Source organism: Symphalangus syndactylus, chromosome 7, assembly GCF_028878055.3.
Source record: "Symphalangus syndactylus isolate Jambi chromosome 7, NHGRI_mSymSyn1-v2.1_pri, whole genome shotgun sequence".
NCBI classification, from domain to species: Eukaryota; Metazoa; Chordata; class Mammalia; order Primates; family Hylobatidae; genus Symphalangus; species Symphalangus syndactylus.
The window spans coordinates 35,428,300-35,441,247 of NC_072429.2; the positions used below are offsets into that span (position 1 = coordinate 35,428,300).

The 12,948-nt window shown below is 41.9% G+C and overlaps 1 protein-coding gene across 1 annotated transcript in view; it reads left to right on the plus strand.

The window, feature by feature from the left end:
• The first annotated feature begins 4,875 nt into the window (after positions 1-4,875).
• Positions 4,876-12,948, plus strand: part of SLC36A2 (solute carrier family 36 member 2) — a 75,894-nt gene continuing 67,821 nt past the window's right edge. Inside the window, exon 1 of the mRNA XM_063642687.1 lies at positions 4,876-5,128. The gene's annotated coding sequence lies outside the window, so the exon portion shown is untranslated. The remainder of the gene's footprint in view (positions 5,129-12,948) is intronic.

Consider the following 12,948-nt stretch of genomic DNA (forward strand, 5'->3'; position numbering starts at 1 on the left):
GCATAAAACTGAATGCTTTTAAGAGCACTCTAGTTACCTCTTAAGTGCTTTGCTGTTAGAAATTTCTTCTACCAGATACCCTAAATCATCTCTCTCAAGTTTAAAGTTCCACAGATCTCTAGGGCAGGGGCAAAATGCTGCCAGTCTCTTTGCTAAAGCATAGCAAGAGTAACCTAGGCCTAGGAGGAAAAAATGATTTGGTGGGTAGGGCCTAAGGCCTTGGTGCTTTGTGCAGTCTCAGGACTTAATACCGTGTGTCCCAATTCCCAACAAGTTTCTCATCACCATCTGAGACCACCTCAGCCTGGACTTCATCGTCCACATCACTGTCAGTATTTTGGTCAAAGCGATTCAACAAGCCTCTAGGAATTTCCAAACTTTCCTACATCTTCCTGTCTTCTTCTGAGCCCTCCAAACTGTTCCAACTTCTGCCCATTATCCAGTTCCAAAGTCATTTCCACATTTTCAAGTATCTTTATAGCAGTGCCCCACTACCTCAGTACCAATTTACTGTATTAGTTTGTTTTCATACTGCTATGAAGAACTGCCCAAGACTGGATAATTTATAAAGGAAAGAGGTTTAATTGATTCACAGTTCAGCATAGTTGGGGAGGCCTCAGGAAGCATACAATCATGGCAGAAGGCAAAGAGGAAGCAAGGCACCTTTTCCACAAGGCACCAGGCAGGAGAAGTGCTAAGTGAAGGGGGGAAGAGCCCCTTATAAAACCATAGGATCTCATGAGAACTCACTCACTATCATGAGGACAGCATGGGGGAAATGTCCCCCATGATTCAATTACCTCCACCTGGTCTCTCTTTTGACATGTGGGGATTATGGAGATTTTGGCGTTTACAATTCAAGATGAGATTTGGGTGGAGACACAAAATCTAACCATATCACCTGATGATCCTGGATTATCCTGAGTGTGGATGGAGAGATTCTGGTAGCTGAAGTTTGTAGTCACCTATCTCAGCAGCCAGGGGACACCCTGACACCCTGACAACAGAGCTGTTTCGTTTTCTTCAACAGCTCTTCTTTTTCTTTAGTCTTTAGTTATTAGGTGGCAACAGATTGAACAATGAGGTTATTTCTTTGATACTGCTCTCATAGTGCAAAATAAATCATTGTCAATTTAGCAAAGGTCCAGTTTTGATAAAGCATTTACCAGCAATCGTGCACAAGAAATACATTTTGACACCACATTGTGTTGTAACTGTCCTTCCTCACTTCTATTGGCTCTGTTACTTGTGATCAAAGCAGAAAGAGTCCAAGTCCAAGGCAAGCTAGGCCCCAGGACTTGGGCAGTGGAGATCATCCAGCTCTAGTGGCTGCAGTAAGCAGGGCAGAGAAGCTAAGAGGTGCATGTAAGCATGAAGAGGACAGGATAAGGAGGCTCCTGGGATGCCTGAGATGGTTCCTGAACCTGGGCATTAGGGGATGCCAGGCAGCATGTTGGGACTCAAAGTCAGATAGACTCTGTGTACTTTCTTTTTTGTTGTTGTTTTTTGAGATGGAATTTCACTCTGTCACCCAGGCTGGAGTGCAGTGGCACGATCTCAGCTCACTGCAACCTCTGCCTCCTGGGCTCAAGTGATTCTCCTGCCTCAGCCTCCCCAGTAGCTGGGATTACAGGCACCCACCACCATATCTGGCTAATTTTTGTATTTTTAGTAGAGACAGGGTTTCACCATGTTGGCCAGGCTGGTCTCGAACTCCTGACCTCAGGTGATCCACCCACCTCAGCCTCCCAAAGTGCTGGGATTACAGGCGTGAGCCACTGTGCCCAGCCTGACTCTGTGTACTTTCTAGAAGATCAGTCTATTCATAGAGAAACAGGACCTCATTCATTCCTTAATTCATTCATCTACTGATTGGACAAACATCAACCGGGTAGCCAGTATGGGCTGAGCATCATGCTGGGTGCTAGGAAAATAGAGACAAACAAAATAGACACAATCTCTACCTCAATGGAGTTTTATGACCTTGTAGTAAGGACAGAAAATAAATAAGAAAAGATACAAATGTATAATTATGAATTAGGATAAAAGGTGCAAAGAGGTGGGGAAAACTTCTCTGAGGAGGTAAAGTTTAAGCTAAGCGTTGAAGGGTAAGTGAGAGCCAGCCCTTTGAAGAGGGGTAGGAAGAACTTCCTAAGGAAAGTAAGAACTTTCTATCGGCAAAAGACTGTGAGGTGGAAAGAGCTCAGAGGACTGCAGGAACTGGCAGAGCAAGGAGGAGAAGTAGAAGGGAAGAATGGAAATGTCAGCAGGAGTCGAACCACTCAGTGACTTGTAGGCAAGTTAATATATCAGAATGCTGTTCTTAGAGTAGACAGAAGTCCCAGAAGGCTTCTAAGCATAGGAAGGACATAATATAATCAATAGTCTTCAAAAGATCCGTCTAGCAGTCTAGCTGCTGTGGGACATAGATTGAGGGGTAAGAGTGGAAGCTGATTTTTGCATGGGGGAAGGGACAGCCAAGACCAAGCAGAGATTCGGTGTCAAAGTCAAATCAGTCAGAATTTAGAACAGAGCCCCTCCCTCTCCAAGAAGATAAGGTTGGGTGGTGGATGATAGGAAGGGAGATCAAGGCAGACCCTCTTGACTCCATACCTGGACGCAAAGGCTCTGCCTGGAAACATACCTGGACATAAATGTAATGAGCCTGCCAGGGTATTCCTGCCCCTTCTGGAGCTGGAGGAGGTCTGAGGCTACAAGCCAGGCTTCTACCTGTGGCTGTGAGAAGTGAGGGCATCAGATAAGAGAGGTAAGGCTGGAGCTGAAAACACCAGCACATCAGATGGCCACATATTCACTTTCCCTTCCGTCTTTTTATAACAATCTTCTCCCAATGCCCGGGGACATTGTGTTCTTCCTGACTGTGGACCAGCTGGGCTTCTGCTGTGTGTTCCTGATGTTTCTGGCAGATAACCTCAAATAAGTAGGGCAGAGAACTCAATCAGAAATACAAGATGACACGAGATAGCCCAGCTTGAGTTTTAAGCAACTCCATCCAAATCAACCAAGTTTGTGAAAGCCTGTGAAATTCAGCCTTTGCTTAGGACACTCCAGGTCCTTGTCTCTGAGCAAAAACAGATGAAATAGGATATTTTTTCAACTTGAAAATTGTCAATATCTCCTTATTGGACAAGATATATTCTAAATACCTTAATCTGGCTCACAAGATCCTAGGTGCTCTGGTCCCTACCTGCCCTCCAGCCTGATCTTTTACTTCTCTCTATATGCTTCAATACATCTGGGCTATCTACCATTCTCAAATAGATTGTGTGTTTTCCCAACACTGAGCCCTTACTTATGCTGTTTTTCCTATAGGTAACATGCTCCCTTCTCCTCTCTCATCTCCACATATCCAAATCACACCCATCCTAAATGCTCACCTCCTCTGGGTATCGTTCCCTGAGTCACACAGCGGAATCACTACCTTATTTTTCTCTTCTTAATTTAATCCTACTGTTTAAATATATTTATAGTTTTCCTTGAATACAGTTATGTCTTCTTTATAGCTAGCCTGTGAGCTCATAGAGGGTAGACAAGTTCCCTTGGAGCTCTTAAAACAAAGTAAGTACTCAGCAAGTATTTGTTATATGTGTATTTTGAGCAAACAGGTCTGTACATTCTAATGCTTGAAGAATTTCAAGTGGTATAGCCACTTAGGGCAGGCCACAAAGCACTGTGTTCACTTAGATCTTATGTTTATAAATATATTATGTTTGCATATGTATATATACATATATTATGTTTGCATATGTATATATATACATATATATACGTGTATAAATAAATATAATGTCTACTGCCAATATATAATATACCTTTCTGAAATGAATCTACAGGTGCATCTTTTATCTTCATTTTAAACTCTTGTTTATTTTTTACGATGTCTCTTGAGTGATATAAAATCTTCATGGTTGGTTTTTTCCCCTCAGAACATAAAATCAACACAGCTCTTTCTTAAACAAAAGCAAACAATAGCATGAGACCATAAAATATAAAAGGTCCCCATAAATTTCTCCTCCAGCAAAAACACACATTAAAAGTTATGTGACCATCTGTAAAATGAGGGAATAAAAAATAAAAAAGCAAAAGTTATGTGAATAGTTTTTCAGTTTTTTTCATAAATATTCAAACATGCATATATAATAATTTTTCAGACTATGATATTGATATGCTATTTGCTTTTTTCCATGCTTAATGATATATCATGGACTCACTGTATATAATTTATTCACCAAATCCTTAAGGACAGACATTTTGGTTATTTCCATTTTATTTTATGTTATTGATATCATAAACAATACAAAAAACTCTGTAAAGAGTCTCCAAAGATAATTTTTCTCTCTTTATATTTTATATTTGCTTCTTTATATTTTCACCATCATAAAACAAAATCCATATTTGGAAAAAAAAAAAGATGCCTAGGTCATCTCTCTGTCCCTGTTCAGAATTTCACTACTCTCTTTCAATGAATGAATTAATTCATTCAACCATTACATATTGAATTATCTATCCTTGAGCTGGCCACTGTGCTGGTAATACAGCCGTGAACAAACCAGATAAAGTTCCTGCCCTCAGACACTTACATTCTAGTGGGAAAGATAAACATTTAGCAATAATCATGCTAGTGTAAAATTACAAAGCATGATAAGCCCTATTGAGGCAATGGACTGGTACTATAAGAGTAGGGACCTGATGGAGTTTGGAGGGAACATTGTCTCTGAAGGCTGAGCAGTCACTAAGAAGGGAATTTTGGAAGAGAAGGTTTTCGGCAGTGAGAAAATCTCCAGAGACTGGTGCTTTTAAGGGCTGAAGATTGACAGCAATGGCTGGAGGACACAGGGGTTGGAACAGGCAGGTTGCAGCTAAAGTTCACATCATCCTTTTTTATCCATAGGTTATCAAAACAACTGATGAGATCATAGCTGACTGCCAGGGCAGAGGGGTGGCGATTCCCACACCCACCGTGGATGCCACATCTACACAGTGTTCACATGTCCCTTGCTGTTGCTGCTGGTGTTCCTCCAGAGCCTCTGTGCCCTGCCTACTTTCTCGGTGCTGAACAGCCTTCACGCTGGGAAGCCTCGTCCTCATCCTCCAGCATTTCCTCCAGGTAGATTCCCCACCCCATGCCATCACCTTGATAAGGGTGCGTGTGTGTGTGTGTGTGTGTGTAGAACAAAGCCCGGAAGCATGTCCTCCAGACTGTCAATGATTTCCTCTAGAGAGGGAAAGTTCAGGTGTTGTATATTTTCTTATATGTGTCTGTATTGTTTGACATATATATGGAATTATCACACAGAAAATTTCTGTGTAATGCCCAAACTCCAGGGAATAAATATATCTCTCTCACTACAATTTTTCCCCATGTTTATATAGGAAATATTTACATTTCTGTCCCCAAATGCAATATAACATATTTAACAAAACAACGTGTGGGAAATGTCTTGAGACATTCCTTACATTGTCTTACCTTCCAGATTTAGTTAAATGTTAGGACCCACACAGAGAGTTTGGAAAGAGAACAAGCATCCACAAAGAGGATGTGGAGGATGTGACCAGAGACAAAGCAATTTCTTCTGACAACCATATTCATTTGTGTTTAGTATCAAGTTTTAAGCATTCATAGACTAATGTCATAGTTTGTTGCTTACATACAGGCATTTTACTTGTTTTAGTTACGTCTTAAGAATTGGTTGAGTATTTGGGGTGGATGTTCATCTCACAATTTCTCCTATTTAAAATAGTAGGAACTTGGTTATCAGTGTTTTTGCCCAGATCATCAGATTTTTAGAGCAGATTAATGCTATGAAGGAGGTTTTGTTTTGTTTTGTTTCAACAAGCAGGTATTTTCTTATCCATGGGAAAAACTGTACTAAGGACCCTTGTTCAACTCAAGTTGAAGTAACTGGGGGAAAAAGAGACTATTAGAAAGATTCTGGGAGGTGTCAAGGAACAGTCAAGCCCTGAAAGGATCCTGAGGCAGTCAGGCTTTGCAGGTCATGCCAACCCAGGGGTGGACCCACATTAGGGCTCCCAACGCCTTTGCTCAGTTTGGCTCTGTGTATTGGCTTTATTCCTCTCTCTTGATGTGAGCTGGCTCTATCCACAGCTTCTGAGTTTTACATTTTACAATTTAGCCACTAGAAGGAAACTAATCTGATGTTCTCTCAGGTCTCAAAATTTCAGGAAAGGAATTCATTGGTTCAGCTCAGGTCAGGTGCCACCCCTGGATCAATCTCCTATAGTTGGGGGCAACACCAATAGAAACCATACCTGATACAGAGGGAGTTCAGGTCACTTAACGAATGTGGGGGACGGTTGCTGAGCAGATCATCCTATAGGTATCCATGACAAAGTCTTGAAGAAATAAGATGAATCAGGAGTAAATACTTCTCCTTCGGCTTTGCTCATTTATGAGGCACAAATCTTCCTCCTGACACCCACCATGGGTGAGAATCAACGGACAGGTTTGAAATGTGGATATGAGTCCTAGCTTTGCTACTTATGAGCTCTGTGACCCTGGATAAGTCACATTTTTAAAATAAGGCTAATAACTTCTCTCTTGATAGGCTGTTTTGGTGTAAAACTACAAGTGAGAACACAATAGTTAGAGTCAGCAGAGTGGGTACAAGTATAGACTTTAGACCAGTGGTTCTTAATTGGAAATGACTTTGCTCTCCAGTGGACATTTGGCAATTGCTGGAGACATTTTTGGTTGTCATAACTGGGTGGAGTGGATAGAAGCAAGAGATGCTGTAAAACAGCCTGCAATGCACAGGACAGCCCCTCCCAACCAAGAAGTATCTGGCCAGGTTACCTGAATTCTGATTACAGCTCCACCATTCAAACTTTGGCAAGTTATCTCTTTGCCTCAGTTTTCCCAAGTGGAAAAGAAGACAATGCTAATACCTATCTCTGAAACCTATTGTTAAGATCAAATGGATTTATCCATGTAAAGAGCTTAGTGATTCTGCCTAGTATATAGTGAGTGCTCCCTAAACAAATGCAAGCTGTTATTTCCCCAAAACCTGGATAAGCACCAGAATCACCTTGAGATTTTGCTTAATAACAGATTCCCAGGCTCTGCTCTGGTTGTCTTGGATCTGAATCTTTGGAATTCAGAACCCAGGAAACTTCCTGTAGAAATACATTTCCCCAGCTGATTTGGATGATCAGCCAAGTATAGAGATGGCTGCTCTGAATCCTTGCTTTGCAGAGTGTGGCCTTTGGACCAGCACAATCGAACTACTCAAAGTTTGATGTGCACACAAATTTCCTGGGGGCCTTGTTACAATGCAGATTCTGGGTCAGGAGGTCCAGGGTGGGGCCTGAGATTCTGCATTCCTGACAAGCCTCTAGGTGATGCTGATGCTGCTGGTTCATAGCCCACATTTTGAGTCAAAATCTCCAAAGCACTTTGTACATGTATGTTGTGGTTTCCATGCCCTCAATCATGCGAGGGGACCAAAATGCCTGTTGAACACTTGGTTATCAGTGTTTTGGAGATCAAGAAATGAGATCAAATAGCTGCCACTGTTTCTTCTTTTTGATAGTCAAAAGCAATGTTAAGTAAAAGGAGACTTGATGCAAACTCCTCGGATAGTCTTTGCCTCCTGAGGGCCCTCCTGCCTGAGCAACAGTGAAAATTTATCCCCCTCCCACCCCAACCAGATGCATGCAGATTACATGCATGCCTGTAATCCTAGCACTTTGGGAGGCTGAGGCTGGTGGATCGTTTGAGCCCAGGAGTTCAAGACCAGAGTGGAAAACATGGCGAAACCCTGTCTCTACCAAAAACACAAAAAATTGGGTAGGCGTAGTGGCATGCACCTGTAGTCCCAGCTACTTCAGAGGCTGAGGTGGGAGGATCACCCTGAGCCTGGGAGGTTGATGCTGCAATGAGCCATGATCACACCACTGCACTCCAGCCTGAGCAACACAGTGAGACATTGTCTCAAAAAAAAAAAAAAAAAAAAAAAGGAAAGAAAACAAAAGAAAAGAAAAAAAATCCACCCTCACCATGTTTCACTCCAAGAAGTCATTCACTTACTACTCCTCTGGTTGGAAAACTTTCTAACTGTTCTCAGAAAAAACAAACAAACAAACAAATCCTTCCTGGAAACCAGTTGCTATAAATATCCTGGAGGTCATCCTGTTTGCAAGTGGATTTTTATTGGTGCTTCTTTTCATGGCTGATATCTCTTTAAAAGCATTGTTCTCCAGCTGTCAGGCCTTATCAGACTCCAGAATTCTGCATTCTTACAGAAGCAGAGATAGGGCTGGACTTACAAATCATTTAATTCAGTGGTTTTTCAAGGTGCATTTCCATGCTTCTGGTGGTGTGTGTAATAAATTTGGGGAGGGGACATACAATTTTTTTTTCTTAATTACGTATTTGTATTATGTATGTATGTATGTTCTCTTCTATTAATGGAAATGAGAGAATTGCATTATAATACTTCTTTGTAAAATTAATCTAATGTTAAAACACTGACTTGGCCGGGCACGGTGGCTCATGCCTGTAATCCCAGCATTTTAGGAGGCCGAGGCAGGCAGATCACAAGGTCAGGAGTTCAAGACCAGCCTGGCTAATATGGTGAAACCCTGTCACTATTAAAAATACAAAAATTAGCCAGGCATGGTGGTGTGTGCCTGTAGTCCCAGCTACTTGGGAGGCTGAGGCAGGAGAATCACTTGAACCTGGGAGGCAGAAGTTGCAATGAGCCGAGATTGCACCACTGCACTCCAGCCTAGGTGACAGAGTGAGACTCCATCTACAAAAACAACAACAACAGCAAACAAAAACAAAAAAAACACTGACTTGATGAGAAAAATACAATAAATGACTGAAGATATGCTGTTTTAGTTCAACTTTCGTACTTTATGGAAGGAGAACCTAAAGCTAGAGTGACCGTGAGCCTCGATTTCCTTATCCTTAAAATGAAGATAATAATCTCTGCGTTGTAGGGTTGTGGTGAGAATTAAACAGTGCATTTAAAGCACTAACACAGTGCCTGGCCCATCACAAGAACCTAAGAAATATTCACTGCTTATATTATCTTATTAGAGGAGGAACTTTATTATGATAATCACTGTTAGCCTTCCTGGGCTTCAGGTTCCCAGGTGTAAAATGAAGCATCAGACCAGAGGATTTCTAAGGACCTTCCTTCTCCTTTCCTAAGCATCTCTGGTCATCCAGCATTCTCATTCTCTCATTGACCCCAAAAATTGGCTCCAGAGAATGGCAGAGGGCAGAAGGCCAACTTCCATCCCCAGATCCAACACCCCACTGTATTATATACATGGAGAAACTGAGGTTTAGATGCTTGTGTGGTTATTTCAGCCCTAGTGAGAGGTGAAGCCAGCTGGGCTTCCGGGTCGGGTGGGAACTTGGAGAACTTTTCTGTCTAGCTAAATGATTGTAAATGCTCCAGTCAGTGCTCTGTGTCCAGCTAAAGGTTTGTAAATGCACTAATCAGCACTCTGTAAAAATGCACCAATCAGCACTCTGTGTTTAGCTAAAGGTTTGTAAACACACCAATCAGCACTCAGTAAAAATGGACCAATCAGCATTCTGTAAAATGGACCAATCGGCAGGATGTGGGTGGGGCCAAATAAGGGAATAAAAGCTGGCCACCAGCGCCAGCAGCAGCAACCCGTTCCGGTCCCCTTCCACACTGTGGAAGCTTTGTTCTTTTGCTCTTCACAATAAATCTTGCTGCCGCTCACTCTTTGGGGCCTCACTACCTTTATGAGCTGTAATATTCACTGCAAAGGTCTGCAGCTTCACTCCTGAAGTCAGCAAGACCATGAACCCACTGGGAGGAAAAAACAATTCCGGTCGTGCCACCTTTAAGAGCTGTAATACTCACTGCGAAGGTCTGCAGCTTCACTCCTGAAGTCAGCAAGACCACCAACCCACCAGAAGGAAGAAACTCTGGACACATCTGAACATCTGAAGGAACAAACTCCCGACACACCATCTTTAAGAGCTGTAACACTCACGGCGAGGGTCCACAGCTTCATTCTTGAAGTCAGCGAGACCAAGAATCCACCGGAAGGAACCAATTCCGGACACACTAGAACTGGGCCTCTCTCACTCTCGATTACCCTCTGAGCCTGAGGGTTTCCTGCTGCTGCTGTCTTCTTAAAGAGACAAAGTCCGCCCACCAAAGGACGAAGGTCAGCAGAAAGTTGAGCCCATTGTGGAGCTCTGCTAGCTGGCTGTTTCACTTTTTGCTTTATTTCCACTGGGTTTTCTCAAGTCCAGTTTTATGGTAACCGTTACCATTTTTCCTGTGTTTCTCTTTTAAGAAATCCCAGACTCCAGCAGTCTGCCCCTAGTGGCAAACTGGAAGAACTAGTCCCTGTTCTTAGGGATAACTGTCTTTGCCTTTGAAAGTATTGAAGTGGTAAGGTTTGAGATAAAATAAGTGCCCCCATCCCCTATGCAGACTGAAGAAGTTGCATGGGGTAGATAAAGAGCACTGGCTCTGGAGCCTGATAGGCATGGATTTGAATATGGTTTTTTTCATCCTTTCAAGCTATTGGATCTTGGACAGCTGTTTTAAAATCTCTCTGAATCCACAGACATACTTCACAGCCTGCTCTGACTCTGCCAAGCTCAGAGGACCTGCAGGTTTCTAGGGACCTGCAGGTTTCCTGGTGACCTAACCTTCAGTTCAAGCCACCCCAAGAGAGGAAGGTGTGCAAACTGCCAGGGCCCTTCCTGGGGCTAAGGAAATGCATGTGCAGCACCAGTGATTGGAGGGGGCACTCCTAATGCCCAGGAGCAGACTTGTTGAAGGGATCATCTTTTACCCTCTCATCCCCCTTTCCTAGAGTGCTGCTGCAAAGGCACTGAAACACAAAAGAGGCACACAGTTGAGTAACAGCCTATCAGTCAGCCCTCATTGTTAAGCACTATCTACTGGATTGCAGCCTGAATTGTACTACCAAAGATAAATTTTGTCACCAAGCAACACCTTTAAAACCCAATGCAGGTAAATAACCAAAACTAAGGAAGCCAAACAGAGCCTTGGCCCTCTAAAAGCACCCATAAATGAAGCCAATTAACTATACACAATGTATACTACAGTCAAACCCCCAGGAGTAAAAAAGAACACAGAAGGAAAAAGCCCCATCCAAATAACAGGAAATTCAAAAAGATAAAGAAACATCAGCCCCCTAAGATGAGAAGGAATCAGCATGAGAAAAGCCAGAGCATTTTCTTGTCTCTAAAGGTTTTCTTATCTCTAAAGGTTCACACTAGCTCCCCAGCAAAGGATGCTAACTAGATTAAAATGTCTGAGATGATGGATATAGAATGGCAAGAAAGCTGAATGAGATTCAAGAGGTGTTGGGTGCAGTGGCTCACACCTATAATCCCAGAACTTTGGGAGGCCAAGGCAGGCAGATTGTTCAGCCGGGGAGGTTGAACCATGATCATGCCATTGTATTCCGGCCTGGGTGACAGAGCAACACCCTATCTCAAAAAAAAAAAAAAAAAGAGAGAGAGAGAGAGAGAGAAACTTAAGAGAAAGTAGCAATTCAACCCAAGGAAGTCAGTAAAGCAATTCAAGAGTTGAAAGACAACATAGCCATTTTAAGAAGGAACTAAATTATTCTGGAATTGAAAAATTTACTACAGGAATTTCAAAATACAGTTGGAAGCCTTAATAACAAACTAGACCAAGCTGAAAAAATAACCTCAGAGCTTAAAGACCAGTTCTTCAAATCAACTCAGTCCCACAAAAATAAAAGAATTTAAAAACTGAACAAAGCCTTCTGGAAATATGGGCTTATGTAAAGAGACAAAACCTACAATTCGTTGGCATTCTTGAGAGAGAAGGAGAGAGAGTATACAACTTGGAAAACGTATTTGAGGACATAGTCAATGAAAATTTCCTCAATCTCACTAGAGAAGCCTATGTGCAAATGCAAGAAATTCAGAGAACCCCTGCAAGATACTATACAAGACACACAGTCATCAGACTTTCCAAGGTCAATGAGAAAGAAAAAATCTTAAAGGCAGCTAGAGAAGAATCAGATCACTTATAAAGGGGAAACCCCATTAGGCTAAACAGTAGTCTTCTCAGCAGAAACCTTACAAGCCAGAAGTGATTAGGGGCCTATTTTCAGCATTTTTAAAGAAACGAAATTCCAACCAAGAATTTCATATTCTGCCAAACTAAGTTTCATAAGCAAAGGAGAAATAAAATATTTTCCAGAAAAGCAAGCACTAAGGGAATTTGTTACCACTAGACGAGCCTCGCAAGAAATCCTTAAGGGAGTTCTAAACTGGAAATGAGAAAATGATACTAGCTACCACAAAAACACACTTAATTACATCACCCACAGACCCTATAAAGCAACTACACAATCAAGGCTACAAAGTAACCAGCTCACAACATCATGACAGGATCAAAAATCTCACCTATCAATATTAACCTTGAATGTGAATTGTCTAAACACCTCACTTAAAAAGCACAAAGTGGGAAGTTGTATAAAAAATTAAGACTTAAACATCTACTGTTTTCAAGAGACCCATTTCACATGTAAGGACACCCATAGGCTCAAATAAAGCGATGGAGAAAGGTCTATCACACAAACGGAAAACATAAAAGAGCAAGGATCACTATTCTAATATCAGATACAAAGACTTAAAACCAACAGCATTAAAAAAAGGACAAAGAAGATAATTACATAACGATAAAGGGTTCAATTCAAAAAGAAGGCTTACTATCCTAAATACATTCACACCCAATATTGGAGCACGTGGATCCATAAAACAAGTACTTCCAGACCTATGAAAACACTTAGCCACACAGTAATAGTGGGAGACTTTAATACCCCACTCACGGTGCAAGACAGATCACCAAGGGAGAAGACTAACAAATTCTGGACTTAAATTTGACCCCTGACCAATTG